Below are 15559 nucleotides of genomic sequence, written 5' to 3' on the forward strand. Positions count from 1 at the left end.
CAAGCGGAACGTCTATACTGTTGTTTTTAGCCATGCAGTGCTGTGAGTTTTTCTTTGCAGTGTAGCCATATCCTAAGGGCTCATCATGATGCTTAAGGGTTATACAATCAAGCCCTATGCTTTTTTGAATAATAAGGTTCCTATACTGAAGGCTTTCTTTCAGAATAATGAATGATATATATCAGACCAAAAACAGGGTTTTATAAATAAAACCCTGCAGTCTGTTGCTTCAAATGCCTGTTTTGGGTCTGATCACACCTGAAAATTCATTAACATGCTATATAACCTCTCTCTCCCACGTATTTAATGAAGTGTTTATAAGACAAAACCTAACATCAATCTCCATAGTTTGCCAGTATGTCTTCTAATGACAACATTATTATCGATCATTACCCTTTTTTTACAGTTATCTAGCTAGCTTTCATACCATGTGGCAGTGTTGCTATCATAGTCAATTTTATTGAAATCCAGATATACTACATCTACTATGTTCCCTTCAGCCGTTAATTTTATGATGCCTTCAAAGAAAGAAATCAAGTTTATCTTGCAAGACTTGTTACCAGATATACTGCATATATAGTAAGTAAAAGGAGAGCCCTGTTATAAGGGGCAAAACCTGCTGCTTTCTCCATGACTCCAAAGGGCCCTCAGGATGTGGAATTAGTAATGTCATTGTGCAAGGGGTGGAAGGAAAGTTTTGATGGGCAGCACTTGTGCCACAGAGCCATGCTTCCTAGGGGCTCCCTGCAGAACAGCATGTGCAGGAAACGGCCAGATTCCACTGCTGAGCAAATACTCCTATCCCATGCTAATGAGACCTATTAGGGCTGCCGCAATACTGCTGCCTGAGGATTGCAGTAATAGACATGGAGAATGTCTGCAGTCACTGTCTCCAAGGTGTTAATAAATTTTAAAGGGGTCAAGGAAACTTTCTTTCCAGAAAAGTAAATACAAAATGGCAGACCCAAGAGAGCCCTCACTGCCGTGTATTGGGACAAATTTTACATACATATGCACCCATAAAAGTAGTAAGTTATATCACAGTGGCTCCCAGGGTTCCCAGTTATGGATGAGGAACCCATTGTGCTACGCATTGTACCATCCCTGTCTCAAAGATTTTATCATGTAAGAATAAGGAGAGAGAACAGATGGATGTAACAAACAGAGGCGTACAAGGAAACAATGATAGAGGTCAGAGCACAACACCTACTTAGCCATTTCAAAGATACTCTAATTGACCCCACTGAAACTTGCATTCTTGTGTCTGAGGGTGAGCTTAGCTCTCAAACTTGGAAAACACTTTAAGGATATAGTGAAAAAATAACAAAGAAATGTAAAAATTTTATCTTTTTGAGGTAGTGCAAAAAAAAAGTGGAGGCTGGCATATAAAGGCTTTTCAACTTCCCCATTTTTCTCTTTGGCCATAAAATGCTGGTGATCGGAAATTTATACTATAATTTTTAAATAGTTTCAACACTTTTAGTAGAAAAAGGCAATAAAATGGGGTTTTGTTGTAAAATTAAAATTAGGAACATTCTGAATTACATATGTACTATCAAAAGTATCAATGTGCCCTTTTTAAAAAAAACAAAAGAAAAGGTAAAATGTCAACATAAACATATCCAAATTTAGATTTTGTAAAAAATGGCATTTACAAACGGTACTGTTGTCTTTAATTTAGTGGAAAAAAGTTTCTTGGGGGCTGAGTCCTCATTTGACAAATCTCACATTTAAGAAGGATTTTTTTTTGTCCAGTTATAAATCACTAAGAATATAGGGACTTATAATAGTGCAGCTCTCTGAATATTAACCATAATGGTGCCAATGGGAGCTACAATAAAGCTACCATAATAGCTATTGTAGATACAAAAGCAAAAGAGATAAGAGGACATAAGAGTGAGAAGAAAGGGCAAGTGCAGTCTTCAGCTGATTTTAGATATCCAAATTGCAGCAGTAGCAGGGAACACTTTTTTTTGTTTGTTTTTAGCTGAGGAAGGAGCTTGCACCTTTCACTGAAGATGTGGACTTTGCCTCTATTATCCTTCCCTTAATTATCTCAAAAACAGATTATTGCAATGCACTCTACTAAATGTAGGGTGACCGGACAGTAAGTGTGAAAAACTGGGACGGGGGTGGGGTAATATAGGCATCTATATAAGACAAAGCCCCAAATATTGGGACTATCCCTATAGAATTGGTACATCTGGTTACCCTAACTAGATGTTGTATAAAAAGATATCTTCAAAACTTCACTCAGTGTAAAATGTGGCTGTCCCACTTAAAAGGTATGTTTCTTGCATGGAAAACATTACATCTGTGTTCTTGGGTGCCCTGAATTCTAATTCATTTGCTGATACAATCAAATGTTTGCTCCTTTGTATAAGGGCCTACATGGTTTATATACTGGCTGTCTTAAAGGCCACAGTGTCTCTTCTCATATCTTATAGGGATAAATGAGATCACCTGTGGCACTGAGCAATTTTCAAAATCCCCCGATTTAAATGTCTCGGTCTAGGATAGTAGTTCATAGGGTGGATCACATCTTAATAGAGATTGTCTGAACTATTGGCTTTACTAGCCCCTTCCTACTTATATTCACCTACAGCAATTTCTATCCTGGTAAAGTAAACTAAGTAACTCGTTAATGTATTTTAGTTGCCCTTTAAGGTGATTCAGCAACTGGAAACAAAGAAAACCAGCACCATGTGACCAACCAGTTCTTGGTAGACCTCCAGCAATCTGCAATAGTTAGGCATGGGTCCTGCTTGAGCTCAGTTCTTCTATGCTGTTATGATCACTGAAATATTGTATCACCACCAATCAGAATTATTGGTAGAGTTATGCAAAATGTTTTCAACAAATCCCCAAATAGTAGGACTCACCTTGTTTTGACTTTCATTGCAAACTTGAAATTTAGTCCTGGTTCCTCAAAAGATTGCTAAAATTCAAAACCACAGCATTTCTGTGAACACATTTTTTAGTATACATGGTTTGATTTGTGGATTTACATATAATAGAATGAAAATCACAAGTTTGCATATTTAATGAAAGCAGAGTACAATTATTGTTTTTACTTGGCTTCACTTTAAGATTTGGGGTTTGTTCAATCATGGATCAAAACTAAAAATGCTTTTATAACATGTTAAAGTTCAGAAAACAAAAGAATAAAACAAACACTAAACTATTTTCTTGTTTTATCAAACTCAAATGTAATACCTTGGTTATTTCTCACATAATTTACATTTACTACTGTGTGGTAAATGTTCAGATTATGTTAAACACTGTCTCTCATCTGCGTTTTAGTAAACTGATGTTTCCTGTATCTTGAACATCATGTCACTCAACAATCCAAAGACAAAAGAAAGATTTCCTAAACTTATGTGGATTCCGCTATTTCTGTTATCAAGTTTCGTGACAGATTAGATGGAAATAAAGAGAATGATGACAAGACAAAGTGAAAATAGGAACAGGTTCACTTAAACTGTTCTAGCAAACTTCAATCCTGACATTGTCAGCTTTTGGTCATGTTGTTTCTAATGGTTTTGGAAGGTTTACTTGAATAATTGATGTAATCATTATTAGCTCACATTTGCCTGCCACATAATGTCATCCAAAAATAGAACATGCAACTAGAGTGAACACCTCTGGCTCAGTGCATTTTGCAGTCTCATATATAAATTCAGGACCATGTCCTGTTATAAAGAATTGATTTCCACCTGAGTGGGCAGAATCTATGGATCAAATGTCACACCATTTACTACATGTACAGTAATCGAGGCTTCTTTGTGATTTGTGTTTACAGACTACTTTTATTTGTTCTTTCACTAACTGCATTGCAACTAGTAAATTCAGGTTGCAAAAGAAACAGATGAAAATTGCCCAATCTAATGAAATACAGACACTCACAGTTAATTAAGACTGAGAATCAGAATGTACATGCTAAGTGAGGTCATGTATTATTTTAAACTATGGATGGTCTGTACATACTATTAAAAGCACCACTTGTCAGAAAAGAATGATTGTTTTAAAAAAATACACAATTGTAAGTATCCTATTGTTCAGAGTTGCAGTGTTTCAATACATGATAAAGTCCAACCTATGGTAATGCTGTCTATGTTGCATTGCGTGAAAACTAGAGGTAGGTGAAGATAAGTATTTATAGATCAATTGTCAAGAAACAGGAGAAGAAGGGCTAATGGTATCACAGCGCACTGCAATATCTTGTGCAAAATGTGTATAAAACCTATGCTTGTCTGCACTCTCAGCACTCTAATCATATGAGAGAGACAAGTACACGGGGGAAAAAAACAAGAAAATAATATGAAGCAGTACAATATATAGCGCTTTATCAGATCCACTGTCATTAATGCTTACTGGATTTGCATAAAGATCTATTATATAAATGCAGAATATATTCCTCATGTATATTGTACATAAAGGTAGAGTCAATATCTGAGTATTTTATAAAAATAATCTGTACCTTATGAAGAATTTATGCAAATTTGGGAAAAAACCCTTAAGCAATTACAAGTATTGCATATGAATTTTAAACCCTTGGGAAATAACCTTTTAGAAAGAAAGAAATGTGGACAATGGATACAATTTTTAAAAGCACTCACAAGCCTAAAATGAGTGTCACTCTACCAGGTAGAGCATTCCCCCCACAATAGGATCTCAAGGGAGGTACTGCCTCCCCAATCAAGCACTCTCCGTTGTATTTCTTGACATATATGGGGGGGGCTTATTTCAGACTCACTCCCCTCTATGAAAGGGGCAAGACTCGGAAGTTCAGTACAAGTTGTGTCTCACCACTTCAAGATTTCCTTATCTCTTCACAAACATCACGTTTGACTGATCTTTTTGGAGGTCCTGGGGTCTCCATACTGCAGAAGAACCTTGAGTCTGGGTTTTGCCCTGAGAATTTTTTATCTGATCTGTTTCTATGCTGCCCCATGACTATATTATCCGTGCAGAAGCCAATGCAAACCTAGCCTGTAATTTTCTTTTTCTTCTTCATCATCTTAAGGAGACAAAGGCTCATCAATAGAAACCATGTGACTTGGTGTAATGACCAGCTTGGATGTGCCTATAAACAAAAACTAAAACAAACAAAGGCTGCACTTTAGCACAAACAGTGCAACCAGGGAAGGGCTTTCTGGCTGCATATAAATGCTGCTTTGATTAGCTGTCAGCATTGTACTCAAGGGTATTTGGCATGTTTTTAAGGACAAAAAGAAAAGCTCTGTACCTTACCATTTGCACCTTAATTCTGACATTTTCACAGTTTAGCGTTTGGCTGTGTCCTTTGCATGAATAAATATCAAACCATGTGTTACCGCTTTAGAAGTAAGATTGTTCATATAATGTATGTGGAAAAAATCTGACTGGTTGATATTCAAATTTCTGAGGTTGTTTATGATTTCAAAAAAAAGGAAAAGTCAGCATTTTGACTTCATCTCAGTATAGTATTTTGCAGATTGTTCTAAGGTACCCACAATTAGAATAACTAAAGTATATCTGTAATAATGGAAAATAAGGTCATGAGCTTTTGAGAAATGCTGTATTACTCAGCAACTGGAACTGGGTTGTATCTTTCAGCCACTAATTGTCCCCAAACAGAGAGTTTTTAAAAAAAATCAAATGTCCTAGAATCTAGCACCTTTTCTGAGAGTTTATAATTTTATGCAGTATATAGAAGCATTCTATTATACCGATTAATTTTTGGTTTCACTTGCAAAAGGCAACAAGTGTATTTTCATAATTAGTAAACTGTCATGTGTGTTATAAACCATTCTTGTTTCAATAGTGTTAATGATCTCTGGCTATCCACAGAGCCACAATTTGGTGTTTTCCTATTTTGAATGAGATTGTCCCCGGACGTAGCATTCTTTCATTAAAGGTCTCTACTTGATAAGAGGCTTCCATGAGATTTGTAGGCAGGAGATATGTTTTTAGGAAACATACCCAAAATGGATTTCCCATGGGGATTTTCAAAGACATCCCTTTACTATCAATTGCAATATTCTTTTCAGTGCAGCTGCTCCTTGATTTTCAATAGAGATGTTTGCTTTGAGCTCTTGTGGTTTCTGTGAGTGAAATCCTATCACCACTGAAGTTGGTGGGAGTTTTGCTATTGACTTCAATGGGGTGAAGATTTCACCCATTATTCTTTATTTAGACCTTACTTAATCCTGCCATGTTAGTCACAGTCCAGATTGTGTACACTGATGTAACCGAGGCCTTTTACAGTTGTGAATATGCTCACACATGAGACTTGACTTGCTCCCATTTAAATCAATTGCAGAATTTCCATATATGGTGCAGTTAAAAGCAACAACAACAGCATTGGTTCTAAATTTAGATAACTCAGGTCCAGGTCAACCTGGATGTAAAAGTAATTCAGCTCCTTCCCTTGGAATTAAAATGGTCATAGTACATTTACTTTTTATCCTGAGTTTGGTAAATCATGATTTCTATTGCTATTGATTACTTCTCAAATGGTGTAAATCAACTGTTGGAGCTGTGTTCATTTAAACCAGCTGAAGATCTGGATCCTGAATTTTACCACTACAGTATTCTGGATCCTCCTAATTACTCTGGCTGTTATGTAATATACAAAATGATAGTGGTAGCTGGCATTTCTTCCAGTACCACAGCAGGAAGTGTCAGTGTTAGCTGAGCAGGTGTTTTGGGGGAAGAAGGACTTATTTTGTTTTCATAAGAATGCTCCAGGTGGGCTAAAACCCATAGAAGAGGTCAAAAGAGCAGAGTCAATTGTTTCAGAGTGAAGCATTATCTGAAACCTAGGCAAGAGATGGACAAGAACAAGGACCTTGGTTGAGCCAAGCATCCTAAAACAGGACTGCATTAAAATACATCTTTGAGTATCAAAATGTTATGGTGAAATAGTGAACAAGGCTTGATAGGTTAGATGTCAGATAATCAAGGGCATTGCTTATGGAAGTTTTGAAGGTCACTTCCTGGAGAGGGAAAGGGAAGTTTTTCCTTTTCACTTTCAGCACAGAAAAACTGAGGGACATTACACTGGATTGGATAGCAGGGAGTTTTGGACAATTATGGTTAGAATAACCTAAATTAGTGTATTATGACTAATTTATGCATTATGCTATATTGTGCTTAATCAAAATTCCTGCTTTGAAGAGCTTGTGTGTTCAATACAATATAGAACAAATGTGATTCTAATAAGTAGAGTGCTTCACAGAATGTTATAAGACTTTTTTGGAGAGGCTGGGGCTGAAACCACCAAATCTACATGACAAAATATAATGCCAAATGTTGGTGTAGATGCTGATTACCAGGACACTGAAGTTAAAAATAGTGTTATTCTCTTCAAGTGTTAGCTGATTTGTTGACATTCACTTACTACTTGTTGTCACTCATAATACTTCAGTTGTAATTTCTTATGCCTTTAGTAATTTCTGTGCTATATAATATGAGTGAATTGGTGATTGATATTGTGTCTGATGGCTATTCTGAAATACTCCATATAGGAGATGTGCTAAAAATTCACACTGAACCTCCTGGTGAGGAAATTAATATAGCTACCAAACTGAAGAACACTCTGATTCATGGATGAGCCATCAATCCTTTGAAACAAGAGCCTGAAGAGCAACAGGCTCATCCAAGATAAGTGGGTTGAGTAAAGGAGGGAGGAATATAGGGGGTCACCTACAGGGGAAGGGAAATAAGCTTTTCCCTTCCAAAGTTGACTGAACTACAACCTCTAAATGAATCTATAGAGTATTGTTCACTGTCTTTCCCAAGAAACAACATCAAGTTTGAGTTTATGGAACCACAGACCAAGCCTTGCAGGGTTCTCATAGTTCTAGTCATACCTCTGACATTGGTGATGTAATAGATGTAACACAGCAGTCTTTGGTAAGAAATAATCTGGCAGCTGATTCGTTGATTGCTACTTTGTTTTGTTTACTCAGGGTCTAATCCTGCATCTACTGAAGTCACATGTGATGTGCTCTTTCCTGGAGATTTTGTTGTTGTTTCCTTTGTTCTCTGAATAGAAAGTCAAGATATTTCTGACTAATTGTATAAGGTTGCTTTTTGTGTATGGAAAAAAGGTAATTAAATAAGTTGTTGATTCCAGTATATTCATGATGTATGCATGGGCCTCCATTGTGCTTTTAATGCACAACTCCCGATTGGCAGTAGTCTGGAGTTTCACCACCCCTTCAGGACTTCCATGAGCTCAAGGATTCCAACTGTGTGGATTTTTGTGCAAGGGTGAGAAAGAGGTGAGGGAGGTATTTCACAGTCTCCATTCTTCTCGTATAACTGTTGGGCCATATTGTATTGTATTCTATACAAATTCTAATTATAGATGGAAAGAACTGAGGTGCCAGTGAATTTCAGAATGGATTCAGATCTGAAACAATCACAGAAGAACATAAGAATGGCTATACTGGGTCAGACCAAAGGTCCATCTAGCCCAGTATCCTGTCTTCTGACAGTGACCAATGCCGTGTGCTTCAGAGGGAATGAACAGAACAGGTAATCCTCAAGTGATCCATCCCCTGTCTCCCATTCCTAGTTTCTGGCAAAGAGACTTGGGACACCATCCCTGTCCATCCTGGCTAATAGCCATTGATGGACCTTTCCACCATGAATTTTTATGATTATTATATAATTTTATGTATATATATACAAACACACACACATATGGGTGCAGCAAAATATGTGCTTTGAGTGAAGGAGTGAACATTGTGATAACTTGCCATTTGCTATGAAGTTTTGTAAACGCTAAAATAAACCCATGCTAACAACTGAATTCTTAAATCATCAACGTAATGCCTGTACATCAAAGCCAATGGACCGTTTCTAAACAAATTAAGATAGAGTTCCCAAAATAGCATCTCCATATGTACTGTATGAGTGAGTGAGTAATAAAAAGCACAATCATTTGTCTCTTCTAAATAATAATTCAAACAGGATCACAATAAGTTTACCCCTTCCAGTATGAAATCAATTAAACAACACTCTTCTGTAATTTATAAAAGTTAATACTGCTCTCCATTGTCATTGGAGAATAAGCCCCATGTGTCTCTTTCAAGATATCCACAACATGAATTAAATATCAATAAAGAAGTCATTGTTTCATAAACTGAGAAATACTTCCAATGGTATGAAAAATATAATACTTTATATAAAGGGTTTTTAATATAATATTTTACATTTATTTAAAGCTCATTGAGGGTGCCAGATTCACAACCCGGGATGGTAATGTCCTTTGTTTTATCTATAGAACAGATTCAGGTCAGCCAACAGCACTGCACATGTCCCTACACTGCTCTTTCAATATGTATCAACCTTGACCCAGTTGATATATCAGAGATTAGTTCAGTCTGTGCACCTATTTATTTCTGATTTCCTTATGTTGCATGGTCCCACTGCTGAAGCTGTGAACAAGCTTACAAATGCGTGTCAAATAATAAAAAATGGGTGGTAAATTTTATGGGCTAGCTGCATTACAAACAACTGCCTTGAGTCCACCAGCCTATTTTATGTAGGTCACCGAACAATTGTCAGATAGTAATTATTTTTGATCCCTACCAATCTGGGCTTGATATGAACTGGTGACCTAGATATAGGTAGGAGACTCAATGTCTCATTACTGATATAGAGCCATCCAGCCATTCTGACCATGTGTATATGCCTATTGTGTGTTATATGTAAAATAAATGTTAGCATTTTTAGGGTAAATTAAGAGCTAATGACTGAGAGGGATGTCTAAAATTGCCTACTCACATGAGAACTGATGCTAGCCAATGATAAAGCTTTCCTTATATAGCTTTTCTGATACAAATTTATTCCTACCCTACACAGCCCCCAGATGCCATTACTGATCCTCTCTTGAATGGAGATTGGCAATCAGATTAGGCTCTGTGCATTGATTTTGAGATGTGCCCACATGGGGACTAGAGTGGTGCAAACCTAAAATGGGATTTAAATGAAGGCCTTTGGTTGATGAGACATAAATAAGAATAGCAGTCTAAATTCAGCCCTGGATGAAAATCAGAGTTACATGTAATGCAGGGTATGTTACACTTTGATATAATGGAGATGATGAAGAGGAGCCGTAAGAAGGTGCAAGGATGTGTTTGTGAATTATTTGTGGGAAAGTTCCTTGGTGGCTGTAAACTGGCATAGCTTTATCTAAGTCAATGGACCTAATACAATTGATATCAGCTGAGGATATGGCCAAGTTTTTCTAATTGTCACAAAGTGCAACTGCAAGGGTAACCATGCTCCTGATGCTGGAAAGTTAGAGAAGAGGGTGGTCAAGTTAGAAGTTGAGTGGTCATGGGGAGGAAAGTCCAGGGCAACTAAAAATGAAAAAGCAAAAAGTAAATTTAAAATAAATATATGGTTATCAAGATAACAGAGAAAAGACATTTTAACCTTCCCCTACTATTGCCACTGATGCTTCATAATAAGGTGCTATGTTGCATAAAACAAAATCCTTCCATAATTGAATTTACATATTTCAATATAATTTTAAGTAAAAGATCCTTTACTGCAATAACAATATGCTATGCTTGCGTATGCATTAGAAGCATGCTGTTCTACTTCTCATGTTCTAATCATTGTTCCTCGTAATACTTGTACATATAGCATACTTATGTACAAATCATTTTAGCTCATATTTATATTATTCTGGCATATATGTATGTTTTTATTGTTTATGTTAGTCATATACATATTTTAGTTTTGCTTACTGAAAGGCCACAATTAGCAAAAGAAGGAACTGTGCAAATTGATCCAAATGCATTAGGTGATATTTTAATAATATACTATATTATAATAATTTATAAAAAGGCTATCACAATTTGTCATACATGCAGGGTATAGAGTGAATAATAGGCAATGAAGAGTTCAGGGGCTTTAATTCTGTTGGGGTTTTCTTATAGCTACCCAAACTACTCAAGCTTTTCTGTCAGTGTTGAGAATTTCTCTGTATTTAAATCTATTTTTTTATTTTATTGAAAGAGCAACAAAAACCAGATACTCTAGGTAGATGAAGCACATTAGGCTACAGATTTAACAGTAGTGAACTGGTACAGTTCCATGGACATAGTATCCAAATTAAAAAATAAGCTTCTTTTAGTGAACAAAATGGGGAAAAAGATGTTTACTTAGAATAATCAAGCATGAAAGGACACACATAGTAAAGTCTCCTTAAGCTCTGATTAAATTTAATCAGCGTTCGTTCAGTGTCCATGTACAAATGACACATTAAGACACAGTTCTATCAACAAATAAAATACTGTAATTCTAAGAAGCGTGCCTTAAAAAAAATCTTGGAACTTGATTATTTCTAATTATAACCTTGAGATGTAGAAGAGAGCTGAAGTAAAAAGATTTTCCAGAAGCCCTCAAGAAGCAGGCTAAATTGTTTAGTCTGCATGTATAAACAAGGAAATGTTTATTCTCTGCTTATTCCATATTTAATTCTCACAACCACAGAGACAGTATTTTGTACATACACGAAGGCACTCATTGCATATAGCTAGCTAAGGACCATAAAGCTGTAAGCATAAAGCCTAAAATGGTGGAGGAATTTCAAAGCCTCATAATAATATAAGGCCCTGTCATGAAAAAAAAAACTTATGCAACTGAGTAACTTCACACATGTAAATAGTCTCGTTGAACTCAATGCAAAAAGTGTGTAAGTGTCTGCAAGACTGTGATCTACAGCTTGATTTTTCATGGGTGCTTAGGCCTGCCATATGTGGAGATTAAGTTAATGGAAACTTCTAGTACTTGGAATTAAGCCATAAAAAGATGATAATGACATTTTTGTTGGAAAGCTTAAGGAAATATAGTGTTGAATGTAGACAACTGAAAAAAATAGGATATTCCTATCTCCATTTAAAAGATCTTTTCTCTACATAATGCTTTAGGGCACTGCAACTAGTGCTTTCTGTCAGTGATTAACAGGTGGCACAGCTCCTATACTGACCTTCTCAGCAGCCAAAAGAAACTGGTGACATGCTATAGAAGAGGTCTACATCTAGTGCCCTGATACTGTAGTGATTGGTGATCTATAAATACCTAAAGTAGATTTGATTAGAGATATAGGTTAAACATTATACCAGCATAAAGGGGATATACCATTGTGCATATGACATCTTTAGGTCCTTTGCACCTTGTTCCCACAATAATGTTTCCCCAGCCTTTCTATGAGATTAGACAGCACTTTTTGCTTTGACCTGAAAGTTCCCTGTTTAGAAAACACATAGCCTGATTATCTCATCAGACACTGTCAATGTAAAATTCTATAATGTACCACTTTATCTTACAAATATGTATATAGACAGGTGATTATTTCATTTTAAGTTTAATTTTCCCATTCTATATCTCTTTGTTTAGCTCAAAACAGCAGACAGATTTAGACATAACAAATCCTGAATCTTCTCAGGGGGTTAGAGATGACTCTTGCGGTCCCTTCTAACCCTATGATTCTCTGATACATACACAGATTTCTCTACAAAAAAGCTTTTATCCTTCTTTTATGTGCATGTCCCTTTTTTCACCTCTGCACCCAAATGGTCATTAATATTTTTTCTCTAAATGCTTGCTGGAATACACAAGCTTTTCACAAACATATCCATTACTAACTTGCTGGATTTATGATCAGTTGTTCTAGGTCACACTTGCTTGAAGCAGACCTCCATTAACATTTTAATTATAATATCATGCTAGTGGCCTTTTTGAACTCAAAGGGGAAATAAAGTTTTTAGATTAGAGTTGACAGACAAAGTACCGAAAAGGAACAAACATCATAAATACAAATACATCACAAAAGCCCCCTGTTGCATAGGTGGCCTACAACATGTCATATTACATGAGTAGGCTGTCAGTCAAAATGTGTAAATTGATTTTGGTATGTCTGGATTGGGGCCAATATTAGTGTCTTGGGCCAAACTGTCAGCTCTTCTAAATCCGTATTTCTGTTCTTTCAATGCAGCTATGCAGATGTACACCAGCTGAGGACCAGGCCCAATGACATTCCTTAGAAAAATAAAATGTGTATAGACATTTCCTTTTGGATAACTCCATAATATAGGGTATTTCTCCTTGTTAAGCCTAGGTCTATAAAATGAATATTAGTCATTTAAATCAAGTGGGCAAATGAAAAAGATTATCCAGATCAACACACACAATCCGAAGATCTATCTAGACGGGGTTGTTTGCTCTTCTATGTTTGTACAGCACCCAGTATAATGGAGCTGCAATCCCAACAGGAACCTTTACATACCACAGTGATAAGCATTTTCTACTAATGATATATTGTCTAAATGTTAAATCTGATTTAATTTGTCAGTCTTCAAGTAAGGAATCTCTAGACGTTTTGGAGACACTGAGGAAGTCAAACTTAGCAGCCTTTCTGTGGGAACTATCAACTCCAATAATGAATTTGAGGCTCTGATATAAACAGTCAATGCCTATAGTGGAAGGGTTAGAAATGAAATATCAGGCAGGTAAATCAGAAGTCTGACATTTATGTTATTTTTTAAAAAAACTACTACTCTCAACATTAGGTTGAAAAAGACTAGATATACCAAGATGCATAGGCAAAAGAAAATGGATTTTCATTTGTAAACATCTGTTATATGAATAAAATGCTTAAAATCTGTCTAAGGAGGCTACAGAGCAGTATAGAAAAAACAATTAGTCAGAAACATCTGTTCTAAATACTAGCCATGGCTAGCTGTCATTTTATATTTGAACCTGCTCCTAGATAAGTGGTTCTATTAATTATTTTAAATTAAGTAAGCCACCTGAAAAAGTGTGGGTATACTTGAAATTACAGTCCTAGATGGCTTGTTGTAGAATAAGGAACTAAATTCCAGAGTGCTCTGTATATTTTCAAATTGTTTGGTTGCATAAATAATATTCTCAGATGTTACAACAGAGGACGCGATTTTACACAATTTTTGTGCCAGTTCCTGGAAGCTGGATTCCATCAACTCCATTAGGGTACAATAGCAGTGGATAGGATCTGATTGCTCAGCCTAGAGGAACATGATTGTGTTCTACTTATTAACAATTTCTGAAGTAGGCCATTGTTCGGCTTTGTTTCATTGTATCATGGTTGCAAGACCTGGGAAATTAAAGCCAGACAACCTTCAGGCTGTACTTTCCAGCATGCAAACTAGTTTGTCTTTATGTTCATATTATTGTACACCTATCTCGTCTTCAGATCTTTCATTGTATATGAATGAACTGAATATTTGCATATGAACATGTCTAGGTAGTCACACTGTCATGCTCAGTTTATGGACATGCAAAGCGTAGAGTCAGACACATTTGCTCACACACAGTTGTGACTGAGTGAAGTCACCTCTGCTTCATCCCACTGCTAAGATCCTGTCCATATTGTTAAAGCATAGACTACACAAGAATCATGAGATTCTGAAATATGGCATGAACCCTGGGTTGCAACTGAAAGGGAAGCCCCCAGAGCGGGGCCAAAATAGAAAGACAGAAGTAGGCCCAGCATAAAGAATCTGGCCTGCCAGACCTGCTAGGCTCCACCAATGGATTTTAAAGTAAATAGAGCAGAGCAGGGGTGAGACAAACCAATTAGAACATGGAAAAAAAAAAGATTTGATTTCAAGAATAAGAGAAGGTGAAGGCCATTTCAGCTATCCCTATCACACATACAGAATTACTGGGCACGTGGGGTCACAGTCAGCGCACACTTTGCCATTTATTTGAACTGTAATTGACCCTACTGTTAAGGGGAAAAGGAAGTGGCTGGGTACAGTGTGCTATATAGGAAATCATAAACAAAGTGATAACCATAAATTTCCTTTTAATGTACATGATCTGCTATCAACATCAGAAGTCTCTGAACAAATTTAATAGCATCCTCCACAGCAACGGAATCCCTTGAGCAAAGTGGTTTTTTTAAAGAATTTCTATTTAGCATAAAAAAACTATAGCAGTGACAGCAATTGCTTTTTAATTTGTTGCCCAAGGAGACAAGCATAACTCCATCTAGCATAAAATCCAAAAGCATACCCATGGATATAAAGCTCACTTATATTTTAATTTTTATGGGGCAATTATGATTTATGTTCTCTCTGCATCTGTAGCTACTGAGCAGAAGGAATGGAAAGGCTTGGTTTGAAGTGATGTGTCCATTAAAACACCATATGCTGCTCAGTAACGGCTCTAACTATAGACAAGCATTCGTTCAATATGGAGTTTTAGAGTATTAAAGTATATTATAAGGAAGCTGAATGTTAGGATATAATCATTATCAGCAATTAGCTTGTGAATTGTCCTGTTCAAGGGTATAAAGGGTTCTGTTCAGCACACTGCTCCAACATGGCCACCACTCCTTTCTGTGAGCAACTGGGTGGACAGTAGGCAGAGAATAGCTGGGAATGGGCATAGGGTGAGAGCAGTAAGTAAGTGAAGTAAGATGCAGTAAATTACTTTTCTCTTTCCTGCCCTCCAACCTCCCCCGCACCCCTTGGAGGGCAGCAGAAGAGGAATTGTTTGAAGCTTGGTC

The 15559-nt window shown here is 36.6% G+C and overlaps 1 long non-coding RNA gene across 1 annotated transcript in view; it reads left to right on the forward strand.

Annotated features, from left to right (window-relative positions):
* LOC122457726 overlaps positions 1 to 8064 on the forward strand; it is a 44472-nt gene extending 36408 nt beyond the window's left edge. Inside the window, exon 3 of the long non-coding RNA XR_006277400.1 lies at positions 7956 to 8064. This is a non-coding gene — a long non-coding RNA (uncharacterized LOC122457726). The remainder of the gene's footprint in view (positions 1 to 7955) is intronic.
* Positions 8065 to 15559: the final 7495 nt, after the last annotated feature.

Source organism: Dermochelys coriacea, chromosome 1, assembly GCF_009764565.3.
Source record: "Dermochelys coriacea isolate rDerCor1 chromosome 1, rDerCor1.pri.v4, whole genome shotgun sequence".
NCBI classification, from domain to species: domain Eukaryota; kingdom Metazoa; phylum Chordata; order Testudines; family Dermochelyidae; genus Dermochelys; species Dermochelys coriacea.